The following is a 13,448-nucleotide window of genomic DNA, read 5'->3' as shown; positions in this document are numbered from 1 at the left end:
ACTTTTTCCAAAAATGAAAATGTGACATCTTTTATGGGACAAACTAAAAAGGAAAGTGTGACATCTTTTGTGGGACGGAGGGAGTATGTTAAGATACGGTGATATTGATCTAATGTTTATGTAGAAATAACAATCTAACATCTACTACTAGTCAATATGACATAAAAAGAATGCTAAAACTTGGACGTCAAAATCATTATATCATTTTCTCTCTATTGCACTACTCTTCACTTGTTTCTTTTTCCAAATCTTGTTGAGAACAAAGCTAGAGATTCTACCGAGAAGCCCCTTTTTACGGTGTTCATCCTTCTTCTCAGACTCGGCTGTGGTAGCAGCAGCAATAGGATTGGTCTGAACTGGAATGGAATGGGAGGCGAGGGCCTGCACAAGTTGGCCTCGAATCCGTTTCAAATCGATCTTGAAATTTGAAGAAACAGTAACTTGAGAAGCTAAAGAGGATGGTGATGTCATGCCTAACTCGCCAACCACCACACGGCCTTGATGATAACGATCAATGGCTTGTATCAACGGGGCAGCACGCTGTCGAAAATGCTCAACCACAAAGCTCTCAAAATTCTGTGGCGGGCGTTTGATGATCTTTTCCATAGTGGTGCAGGAGAGGATGAAAGCATTCTCGTTGTAGAGATTGGAACGCTTTACCCACATAGAGTTTTCCGTGTTTTTCAATGGCGCGTAGACAGGCTCGTTGAAATAAGGCCTCGAGTTCAAGACAAGGCCTTGGATTGAGACAAGGAGCTGGAGAATGGTGGATGTATCAGTCCACTTCTCTTGTATGGTGCCACTCCATGTGTTGATCAAGCTTAGGCAAAGTATCCCGTTGTGATAGAGATTGGGATTCAAACGGTAGCCGTGTGAGTGATAGTACACTTGCGGTGGAATGTTGGGGTAATCGGATGGCAGGAAGATGTCGAAGAAGAAGAGGCCGTCGTGGTATGGAGTTCCAGCCGGGCCAATGATGACTGCACGAAGCAGATCGATCCTCGTTTCGTAGACCTGGACATGGATGGAATCTGGGAGGTTTCCTTTTAGGATTCTCCATTCCCTCATGATCTTTGCATTGTTGGTTTTCTGAGATGTGTAGTTAATGTAGTGATGATCCTTTGCTACTTCCACAGAATCAAAATTCATGCCATCACTTCCCATTTTATCTATGGAGACATTAACAAATTCAAGAGATATGTTTGAATTAATATATCTGCCCAATTTGAAGTAATCCCAATGCAAATAACAGATACAGTATGTTCCATTACCAAATACTAGTGGTATTGCATAATTAATTTAGGGCGTAGAATCAAACATATACTATCATCATAGACAACTAGAAATTAGAACCCTAAACCCTTTTATGAAGAACTATGATTAAACTTAAATTAATTAAATAAATAAATAAACTACTCCTAACATCACATATTTCAACACAACATATATATGTAATCACAGTTAGTTCTAAATTAATTTTATGTTTATGTTTGTTTTACGCTTTATCTCCAGACATATGTAAGCACACTTAGTTTTAATTTAATTATCTGCAACATAGTAACAATCTTATCACATGACAAGAGTAATTTAAGAAATTAGTCACAAACTCACAATATGAGAAAAGATACAAATACCTGGTTGATGAATTTGAATTGGATAGCTTGCGGAATTCAGAAAAGATTCCTGAATCTATACAATGTTAATTATGAGCCTGAGAAGTCCTTATAAAAGATAGATTTAGATTAGGATTCGAAAAACTATATTTCCGCAAAAGAGTATAACAATCTATTAAATAATTAAAAAATGAATAAAATATTTGAATCTAATAGTTACTCGTAACATAAAATTCTAATTACATCCATTTAAAAGTTGGCTTTGGTCGGATATTATTTTAGAATGAATCTGAGGATAAAACAATTTCAAGAATTTTTAACATGGAATTTTGGCTTCTTTCCCAAGCTAATCAAAATCTGATCAACTCATTACTTTATCATTAATGACGGTATATATATAATTTCATATTTTTATGCCTAAAAAATCAATATAAAAATAATATATAATCTTATTAATTCTCTTAATAGCATTCCCATCCGCGCTCTTAGCTAAGAGCACGGAAGTGGGCCCGGACCCACTTTTACTCCTTGTTCTTAGCTAAGAGCACAACACCCACATCCGTGCTCTTAGCCAAGGACAAGCTCAAGGGTCCCACCATTCTATTATTCAATTTAAATAAAAACATTCCCACAATATTAAAATGCATTAAAGATACTTGAAATACTATTACAAATTATAAAATAATTAAAAATTACATAATTCAAATCCTAAAAATTAAAAATTACACAATTAAAATCCTAAAAATAAAAAATTACACAATTAAAATCCATAAAATTAAAAAGACCTACTACTCGTTGCCGAATTTCGCCCAAATGTGATTGATTAGATCTTTTTGTAGCTCAGTGTGGGCTCTTGTATCGCGCATTGTGTGTCTTCTTTCGATCCTCTCGTTCACCGTCGTATGCACACCTCGGCGTGAGGGAGACCTCGCGGTTGAGCTTTCGGCTTCATCCTCGTCGTAAAAGTTAGCCGCCCTCGTCCTTCGTCAGCTATAATCATGTTGTGCAAGATAATACACGTGTACATGATGTCGGCGATATTCTTAACGTACCAAAGCCGAGAAGGGGACTTCACAATGTTGAATCGGCCTTGGAGGACACTAAAAGCTCTTTCGATGTCTTTCCGAGCAGACTCTTGACGCTGCGCAAAAAGAATCCGTCTTTGCTCTTGTGGATTGCTGAACGACTTCACGAAAGTAGACCACCTTGGTAGATACCATCGGCGAGATAGTAACCCATGTGGTATGCATTTTCGTTGACGGTGAAGTCGATCGCCGGTGCTGCACCATTCAAAACATCATCGAAGAGTGGTGAAGAATATAGTACGTTCAAGTCGTTGTTGGATCCGGCAACACCAAAATATGCATGCCAAATCCATAGACGGTAGTCGGCGACCGCTTCAAGGATAAGCGTTGGGCCGCCGCCTTTGTGGCCGCTTAAGTATTGCCCCCTCCAAGCAGTCGGACAATTCTTCCACTTCCAATGCATGCAGTCAATGCTGCCTAGCATACCGGGAAAACCGTGGACTGTTTCGTGAAGACGAAGCAACCGTTGACAATCGTCGGTGGTGGGTGCCCGAAGGAATTCCTCGCCGAAAGCAAAACGAACGCCGTCGCAAAAACTCTTCAGGCATAGGATTCCAGTTGACTCACCGACATGCAAATACTCGTCGAAGAGGTCAGCCGTTTGCCCAGTAGCAAGTTGTCGGATGGCACAAGTACACTTTTGCAACGCCGTGAGACTTTGCCGACCGGTTGCGTCTGCACCTTCTTGAAAGTATTCAACGCGGGTGGACAATGTGTTGACAATATGCATAAACAACCGTTTTGACATGCGAAAACGGCGTCGAAAGTAATCTTCTGGATACCGCGGCTGGTCGGAAAAATAGTCGGCAACGAGCCTTTCGTGGGCTCCCTCTCGATCACGAGGGATGTAGTGACGTTTTGCTCTAGTTGGTTGAGGATGAGGGGCGGGGGTATTGGCGGCGACATAGGCTTTATAGACGGCACGATATTGTTCATAATATTCTTGTTCTTCGCGCTCCGCTTCCGCAATGAGATTGGTGAAATCCATTTTTGAATTTTTTAGAGAGGGTTTGGGTGAGAGAGGAAGATGTAGATGATTTAGTATGAAAAAGTATGAATGAGAGATAATTTGATGTGAAAAGTGGATGATTAATGTGTGTATTTATAGATGATTTTGGGATAAAAAAAATCACAAAAATCCAAAAAAAAACATCCATAAACGACTCTATTTTTTGGGAATCCAATTTTTATTTTTATTTTTTGGTATTATTTCGAATTATTTATGAATTTTATAAAAAAATAAAAATAAAAATCGAATTTGCCAACGGCTAAGCCATTGGCCAATCAGGACGTGCCACGTAGGGCTGCTCAGCGGCACGGACGTGCTCTTAGCTAAGAGCACGGCGGACGAGCTCCAGCGGCGGCCGGACGCCGCCTGCTCAGCGGCACGGACGGACGGAAAAAAAAACAACCGCTGCAACAGATGCTCTAACATGTACTCCTATAAATTTATGTTAAATATACTGCTATTTTTATAGCCCAAATCCTAATCAACCTGCTAATCAAACACAAAAGACATGCAGCTAAGCGTTAGATAAACCCAGTCGAAGATCGCCAACGCGACTCAAGAAGTCTGTGATTTTAATTATAGTTTGTACTTTGATCTCGCAACACTATTCTTAGAATCAAATGATTATCTTCATTTTTGCTATTTTTAAATACTTTATTTTCAGCCCATGGGCATGGCTTCAATCTCCGTATCGAAAGATGCTGCAATAAAAGCTTCTAGATTGAGGTGAGTTATTAGCTCTTACTTTTTTTTCTTTTTCCGTAGACCTATTCTTAATAGTAAGTGTCGTTATTTTGATTGGGTTTGTTTGTAAACTGTTCCTTTTTTCGGATACATTATGTAATTAGATGCATAAATTTTATGTTGTAGGGGTTTTATTGTACGTAGATTTTGTAATTTATATGGTCAATACACGGAGTATATAAATAAAACTTCATCCGTCTATAGAAAATAGTCTCATTTGTGGACGACACAAGTTTTAATGAGAAATTTGGTAAAGTAAGAGAACGAAAAAAGGTTTGTAAAGTAAGAGAGATATAGAGAAAAATAATAAAGTAAGTACATAAGAGGGGACAAAAAATGGATAAAGTATGAGAGAGTGATAGAATTATATCTTCGAAAATATCTCTCATATCTCTATTATTATATTATCATATCTTTTTCATATATTTATTATCTTGTTCACCAAATTAGGTAATTCGTAGGATTATTATAAATAGGACCTATTGTTATTCTCATATTCAATAAATGAAATCATAATTATTGTCTTTTATCTTTATTTAGTTTTTCCGTTTAGAATTTTCGATTGTCGACAAAGCATGATTTCTATGCGACTTTCTTTATCTTTTTCACTTGATAAGGGGTTCTTCCGTTATCAGAGAGACTTTCCATTTATAGAAACTAGTATCATCGCTCGTGCTATGCACGAGTCATATAATTTTCACGTACTAATTACATATTTTTAATAAATCAATAAAAATAAGAACGATATTATTGCTTAAACTTTAAAAATAAAAATGAGTAAAATTAATTTTGGTCCTAAACATATGACCACGAATTTAGTCCAAAACATTCACTTTTTGAGAAACAATTCCATAAAAAAAATGAAAATGTCAACGAAGTATTCATTTTTTGACGGTTTCTTAAAAAAACTGACGGTCAACCCTAAACCCTAATTGCACAATGGCATGACCGTTAGTTTTTTTACAGAACCGTAAAAAAAGGACCACTCTGACAGGATTTGTTATGAACCTGTTTTCCAAAAAGAGAATGTTTTAGACCATATTCATATTTTGGTCATATATTTAGGACCAAAATTGACTTTTACTCAATAAAAAACTTACAATAACATTTTATTAAATAAAAAAATGTTTTTATTAATTTAAATTTCTAAAAAGCAAATGTTGATTAGAACACTTTTAATTAATTAATATAATCAGAGCAAACACACTTCCGTGACGTATTAAAACACCATGAATACAAATTAGTTAGTTCATAATTTATAATAATCAAAGAAATAAAAGTTCATAAATGAAAAATAGAATAATAAATATACATAAGTATGAATATTGACTTTTGTTAATGGTATTTGCATACGCTGTTGAGAAATGAATGAAAACTTTGGATCGTATAGTATTAAAGACATTCTAGAAATCAAGACTTAATGCCCAATATTCCTAAACATGTTAACCTAAGTATTTACATAGTAGATATCCCCATCAAAACCTAACTAAAAACACAGCCGAGAGTTGGTTCCGAATTGGCCGCCAATAAGAACATTGAGAAATTTCTACACTATTTACCACATGATTCCAAAAATTTCCAACACCATAACACCAGATATATTCCTTGCAACGATTTACATGTTATCGCTCTCTAAATTCAAAACAGAAGTAGACTAAGGCAGTCAATATTAGCCGTAAAATCAAATAAATCTTCTTCAATTGACTACCACATACCAACCGACACCATGTGTCCCAACCCTTCGCATCTTTAAAATATTTTCCAGTTACATTGCGGCACAACCCCAAGAAATAACTCCCTCCGTTCCTTGTTAATATATGCATTTCTATTTAGCACGGAGTTTAAGAATGATGTGTTAAATAGATGGTGAAAAAGTAAGACAGAATAAAGTAAGAGAGATGAAGAGAGAATAAAAGGAAGAATTACATTTTGTCAAAAATAAAAATGACTCAATTAACTTGGAACTTTCTGAAATAGAAAAATTACTCTATTAACATAGAAGAGGGAGTTGAAGAATTTATGCATCTAAACCAATGTAACAATATTTTACCACATATATGTACTCATTTTTAGTAAATATTTGCAAGTTGTTATTGTCCTCAATGGAATTTCAACATATATGTACTCATTTTAGTAAATATTTGCAAGTTGTTATTGTCCTCAATGGAATTTCAACATATATGTACTCATTTTAGTAAATATTTGCAAGTTGTTATTGTCCTCAATTGAATTTCAACAACCTTTTTTGGATGTGAAACAAATTTATAAATATACAAAATGATACACGTGAATATGTTACACCCTTCGTCCCGCTTTAGCAGCCTCAGTTGCTTTTTTGCACTCGTTTTATAAAAATGATAATAAATAGTTAAAGTGGAGAAATTGTAAAGTAAGAGAGAAAATAATGTAGTGAATCGTCAAAGTGGACGACGCCCACAACCAAAGACTTAGGCTTTGTTTACTTCTTATGCATTTAAATATTTGCAAAACATCTTATAAATGCACAAGCAAACACAATGTAATAATAATATTGATTCTATTCGTGCGAAACTGCTCGAATAATACTGAATCAGGTAAAAAGTGGATTGTAGAGTTTTTGTATACAAAAGCAAGATTCTATTATCGCGAACTTGCTAGAAATATGCTTTTCAGTATACCAACCCTAACAGGAGGGAGTACATTTTTTCTCTCCTACTTTATTCTTTTCCCTCTTCGCTCTATTTTTTTTCCATCATACTTAATATTTTTTAAATTTTAACTCTTTAAATATCAATTTCTTAAATTACGTGCCCAAACAAAGCGCTTTATTTATGGCGAAAGGAATAATTGATTTTTTTCAAAAAATTTAAAGATTAAAGAATGAATAATCACTCGAAACAAGAACTGAAAAATAAACTAATAATCAAATAAAACAAGAAAAGGAATATATATATATATATTAACTACATGAGGTGCGTTATATTGCTAACTTTTTAAGCGGCTAACTCTGTTAACTCATCAACGCAGTACGATAACATTAAAATGTCAACACACAATGTCAACACAATATATTGAAATATGAACAAAATTATGTGTTGACAATTAATGCTAGTGTTGCTATTTTTACTACAATAAACTGATAAGTTAGCAAAGTTAATAACTTAAAAAGTTAACTTAGCAATTAATTACACCCCAGTGCATTTCTACCAACTTTTTAAATTTAAAAATTCAATTTTTGCTTGACCTATGCTAGATCCATCCCTGCAAAGCTATAACACAGACACAATTTTTAATTTTGCATATATTTTTTCGTACTTTCAGGTCTTGTCTAAAATTATCAGTCTTCATTCCTAACCAAGTGTCCCTTGGCCAAGTGAATAACTTCTGTTTTATATAAACAGATTTATTATATGCAAATATTCCCTCCGTTTACTAAATGGCACAAGATTTTATTCTCCCTCTGTTTCATATTATTGAAGTTATTTTGCCATTTTGTTACATTGCATAGTAGTGAAGTCATTTATGTTATAGTAAAATCAACACATTTTTTCTCACTTACTTTATTCTCTCTTAAATTATTCTCTCTTTATCTCTCTACCTTTTTCATTTTCTACTTTATCTTCCTTTACTTAACTTACTTAAATGATTTTTTCTTAAATCGTGTGTCGAACAGAAATGCTTCCACTACCGCGGAATGAAAGGAGTATTTATTTTGTGAGTTAATTGGAAAAGAATAATATAAAAGAAATAGAAATAGAAACGATGTTATTTTTATTTTAATAAAATAATAAAAAAATATTTTTTATTTTTATTACTCCCCCCATCCCATAGGAATATGCCATATTTTCTTTTTCGTCCGTCCCATACAAATAGTTCATATCCAATTATAAAAACTTTTTTCCTTTTCTTTTACTTTATCTTTTATGGATCCCACCATTCACTAAACAATTTCAATTATTTTTTCTCCTTCTTGTTACTTTACCAATTATGTAATTTATCCTATTTTTCTATTTCGGTCCGTCCCACATAATTTGTCCCATTTCACTTTTTACCATTTTAGATAGTTGACCTCATATTCCACTAATTCATTTATACTCACATTTTATTATAATATTAATATTAATATTAATATTAATATATAAAAGTAGGACTCACATTTCACTAACTTTTTCAATTCATTTTTTAATACATTTTTAAAAACCTGTGCCCACTCAAAGTGGGACGAATTATCCGGGATGGAGAGGGTATTAAAATTTGTGTCTATCCTAAATAACATATTTCTGAGAGTACGATAAAATGAGTATAAGCATAATTTCTTGTTGAGTTTGAACATTCAGGCATATCCCGGCTGGCCTTACCTAGGGCCGGCCTATAGGAGAACTTTCCTTAAGTAACCGTGACCAATTTACAACTAATAAATGCAGTATAAGAGCATCCGCAATGGTACATAGGCCAACAATAGGCCAGCAGTAGGCTAGCCATTCTCTCCCCTGCCACGTCAGCAACACTAAAAAATCCACCTGCCACATCAGATTTAGGTCAGCCATAGGCCAGCCGTAATAAAAATAATTCAAAATATACTACATTTACGGAATTAAAATCACGATTAAATTACCGAATTAAATTTACGAGACATATACGGGAAAATTCATTAATTTTATTTTTAAAAAAAAGTACATTAACTAAAAATAAAAAAAATTGCATAATAAAAAAAAATCCGGGCTTCCACACACGAGCCACCGCCCCACTCTACTCCTCACTAATTTATTAAAAAAATACATAAAAAAATGTTAGTATGCCTTGAATCCGTTATAGTTTGCCGCTAGCCGAACGGGGGTCTTGTTGCTCTTGTACAGAAATTTAGAGATAGAGAAAATCGCGTTTATATAGTTTTTCAAAAATAAAAAAAAGAATAAAAAAAAAATTAAAAAAAAGAATTAAAAAAAATTAAAAAAAGAATTAAAAAAAGAATTAAAAAAAAATTAAAAAATAGCGCTGGCCGATCGCTGGCCGATCGGGCCGCCACAATGGCGGCTAGCCGATCGGCCAGCGCTTCGGCCAGCGACGAGCGATCGGCCAGCCCACGCCGATCCGCTCGCCGATTTCGTCCTCGCCGATTGCAATGGTTCGGCTAGCCGATCGGCTAGCGCGACGAATCGGCTAGCCGGTCGCTAGCCGACCATTGCGGATGCTCTAAACCATCAATTTGTTCTTTTATGTACTACCAAAGATATAGTTACAATTTTATATCTGTATTACTTTTAGATTTTATATTTCACGAATTAATGCCACTTTTTTCACATTTGTGGACATCCACTAAATCGTTGAACTTTAGATTTCAATTCATTACAGTATATGATAATAACAACATAAAGATTTCAATTGATTATATGATAACAACGTATTTTCTCCGTTCAATAGTAATAGAATCATTTTGCTATTTTAGTACGTTTCATAGTAATAGAGTCATTTTCTTTTTTAGTAAAAGTCAACATAATTTTTCTACACCTACTTTACTTTCTCTTACTTTTTTCTCTCTTAATCTCTCTAATTTTTTCATTTTCCACTTTATTCCCCCTTTACTTAACTCACCTAACACAATTTTTTTTAATCTCCGTGCCGAAAAGAAATGTCTATATTACAATGGAATGGAGGGAATATAATTATAATCACATTCCACTACTTTTTTTTTTTCAGCAACTTAATTCACATTTTCTAAAACTGGCAATAAGTCAAAAGTGACGCTTTAAGTCATGACTAAACCAGTATCACCTTTTATATTTTACTTTAAAAATTCAGATACTGAATTGTAATCAAAGTATAACTAACTCCTAATATAATTGTCATTATTAGATAACACTATGTTTAGTTTTAGTCCATTTTAGAAAATTCAGATTTTATAAGAAACGAGATAGCAAAATTTAGTATAGTACAATAATACTTCATTCGGTCCTCATTAAATGTTCCATATGTAATCGACACGAATTTTACGAATTTGTTGAACTTTGTAAATGAAAGTTTGAAAAAAAATTAATATAGCGAGGATCCTATATTTATATAATTAGTTTTATCATAGCGAAAACGGCATCAATATATGCAAATCTGTCAGTTTTAAGTTTGAATGAGTTATGACGCAATCAATTCTAATTTGCCGTTCCATTTGGTCTCACATTTACTCTAATCAAAGCTCTGAATCCCATTTTCATTGTTTTCTTTTCTTCTTCCCCTTTCGAAATTGAATACTGAAATGAATTGCATAATAATCCAAATAGTTTTGTGGGCCATCATAACCATAATGAGAGTTGATTCACAGATTCTCTTAAACTGTGGTGCATCAGTTAATGAAGCCATTGATTCCTCCGGCAGAAAATGGATCCCAGATTCCAAGTTCCTCACCACAAACGACTCTCTCTCTTCAACTGCGAATTCCCAAGATCCATCCCTCCCCTCCACAGTCCCTTACATGCACTCTAGAATCTTCAAATCCGAAACCACCTACAAATTCCCCATCTCCCCCACCTCCCGCCACTGGCTCCGCCTCCACTTCTACCCCTCCTCCTACGACCAATTCGACTCCGCCTCCGCCTTCTTCTCCGTCTCCGCCGCCGGCTTCACTCTCCTCCACAACTTCAGCGCCTCCCTCACCGCCCAATCCCTCACACAAGCTTACCTCATCACAGAATTCACCATCAACCACGTAAACTCACCTCTCCTCCGCCTCACATTCACCCCTCTGCTCGGCTTCGCATTCATCAACGGCATTGAGATCGTCCCGACGCCCGAGATCTTCCCGCCTCAGCGCAACGCCTACGCGATGCAGACGATGTTCCGGCTCAACGTGGGAGGCCAGTTTTTCATCTCTGATTCTCCAGACTCCCGCACTTGGTACGATGACTCTCCGCACATATACGGTGCGGGTTTCGGCCTCGCTGCTCGTGCAGACAGCGACGTCGCGGTTGCATATCCTTCTCCCGAGTTCAAGCTCGTCGCCCCGCCAGATGTTTACAAAACGGCGAGGACTATGGGGCCTAACTCCACGCTCAATGTCAATTACAACCTCACTTGGATTCTTGATGTGGATGCGAATTTCACCTATCTTGTGAGGCTGCATTTCTGTGACTTCATTTTTGGGAAGGTGAATCAGAGGGTGTTCTTCGTTTTCATTAATAATCGTACGGTGGAGACGGATGCAGACGTTGTGGCGTGGGCGGGAGGAAGAGGAGCGCCCGTCTACAAGGATTATAGAGTTGGTGGTGATAATCAGATATGGTTGGCTCTGCATCCTAATCCTGAGTCCAAGCCTCAATACTATGATTCAATCCTTAACGGGATCGAGGTTTTTAAGCTCAACGACACGAAAGGGAGCTTGGCAGGCCCTAATCCGATCCCATCTCCTAACGAAAGTGCAACTGCAACACATGCATCAAGATCGAGAAAGAGTGTGGTGGTGATTGTTTTATCAGCATGTGTTGTAGCTGCGTTTGGGGTTGTTTTCATCGTTGGCTTTTTGAAACATAGAAAAACACGGGGGAGTGAAGAGGGCGTGTCGTGGATTCCTATCTACGGGAGCTGGAGCAGGAGCAGCGGGAGCAGCAGTAGCCAGATGATCTCGAGCAGACTGTGCAGGCATTTCTCGTTAGGCGAGATGAGGGGGGCCACCAACGGCTTCAGTGAGTCATGTGTGGTGGGCGTGGGAGGATTCGGGAAGGTATACAGAGGTTGCATTGATGGGAATGCAACCGAGGTCGCTGTGAAGAGAGCACACCCTTCGTCTCAGCAGGGCTTGAATGAATTCTTGAATGAAATCGAACTCCTGTCTAAGCTCAGGCATAGGCATTTGGTTTCTTTGATAGGAGCTTGTGAGGAAAACAATGAGATGATACTAGTCTATGATTACATGGCAAATGGGACCTTACGAGAGCATCTGTATGACAAGAACAACGATAGCACGACAACAACAACAACAACAACACTGTCGTGGAAGCAGAGATTGGGCATCTGCATAGGGGCAGCAAGAGGGATTCACTACCTCCACACAGGAGCAAAACACCCTATTATCCACAGAGACGTCAAGACAACAAACATTCTCCTAGACGACAAATGGGTGGCTAAGGTATCTGATTTTGGGCTGTCCAAAACAGGACACGGCCTAGATCAAGCACACGTCAGCACTGTTGTGAAAGGGAGCTTCGGCTACTTGGACCCAGAGTACTACAGGCTACAGCAGCTGACTGACAAATCCGACGTTTACTCGTTGGGAGTTGTACTATTGGAAGTGTTGTGTGCACGCCCGCCCATCGACCCCTCCCTCCCGAATGAGCAAATCTGCCTAGCCGATTGGGCGCTCAGGAGTTACAGCAATGGTGGCATACATGAGATGATTGATCCTAGAACTAGAGGTGAGATTAATCCAGAATGTCTGAAACACTATATTGAAACCGCGCTCAACTGCTTGTCACATGATAGCGTTGATCGCCCCTCAATGGGGCAAGTTTTGAGCAGTCTTGAATACTGTCTTAAGCTGCAGATTGGTGAATAACAACTGAATATAATCAGCTTCACGTTTTATGTTATTGTTTGGTATGTAACCTGAAAATATGCAAATACCAAACACCCACTTGCAATAACTCAACTACTCATATGAACTAGTAATATTAATGATTGATCTTAGGATGTCATAACACTATGGTGAAATGTCATTATGGGGATAATTTTGTGCAGATGGAAATAGCTTTAGTAAGTTAATTATGTAGCGAATCAAAGCTCATCACTTTCTTTCTCCTAAAATTTATACTATCATTTATATTTTAAATATTTCATTCACTCTTTCAATTTAAATTATTTATCTAATTAAAGGAAATTTACGAGTATCCAACGATACTCTAGTTGCATATCTTTGCATGAAAATTTCTTATATATCCGCCCATCCCTAAAAAATATAAATATTTATTTGATCATGAGCTTTAATACATAATTGATCTAGCAAGAGAGAAGAAGAAAAATGTAGTGGAATAGTGT

The 13,448-nt window shown here is 36.5% G+C and overlaps 2 pseudogenes; one reads left to right on the top strand and one right to left on the bottom strand.

Annotated features, from left to right (window-relative positions):
* Window positions 1-112: 112 nt before the first annotated feature.
* LOC125186621 (putative ubiquitin-conjugating enzyme E2 38 pseudogene) lies at window positions 113-1,164 on the bottom strand (annotated as a pseudogene).
* Window positions 1,165-10,801: 9,637 nt separating this feature from the next.
* On the top strand, window positions 10,802-12,996 carry LOC125186613 (receptor-like protein kinase FERONIA pseudogene; annotated as a pseudogene).
* The last annotated feature ends 452 nt before the right edge of the window (window positions 12,997-13,448 follow it).

The sequence above is a fragment of the Salvia hispanica genome, chromosome 2 (assembly GCF_029641045.1).
Source record: "Salvia hispanica isolate PSC_SH4W2 chromosome 2, Shi_PSC_v1, whole genome shotgun sequence".
Classification (NCBI taxonomy): domain Eukaryota; kingdom Viridiplantae; phylum Streptophyta; class Magnoliopsida; order Lamiales; family Lamiaceae; genus Salvia; species Salvia hispanica.
The sequence above is the reverse complement of the archived record's forward strand: the minus strand, read 5'-3'. Positions and strand labels throughout refer to the sequence as shown.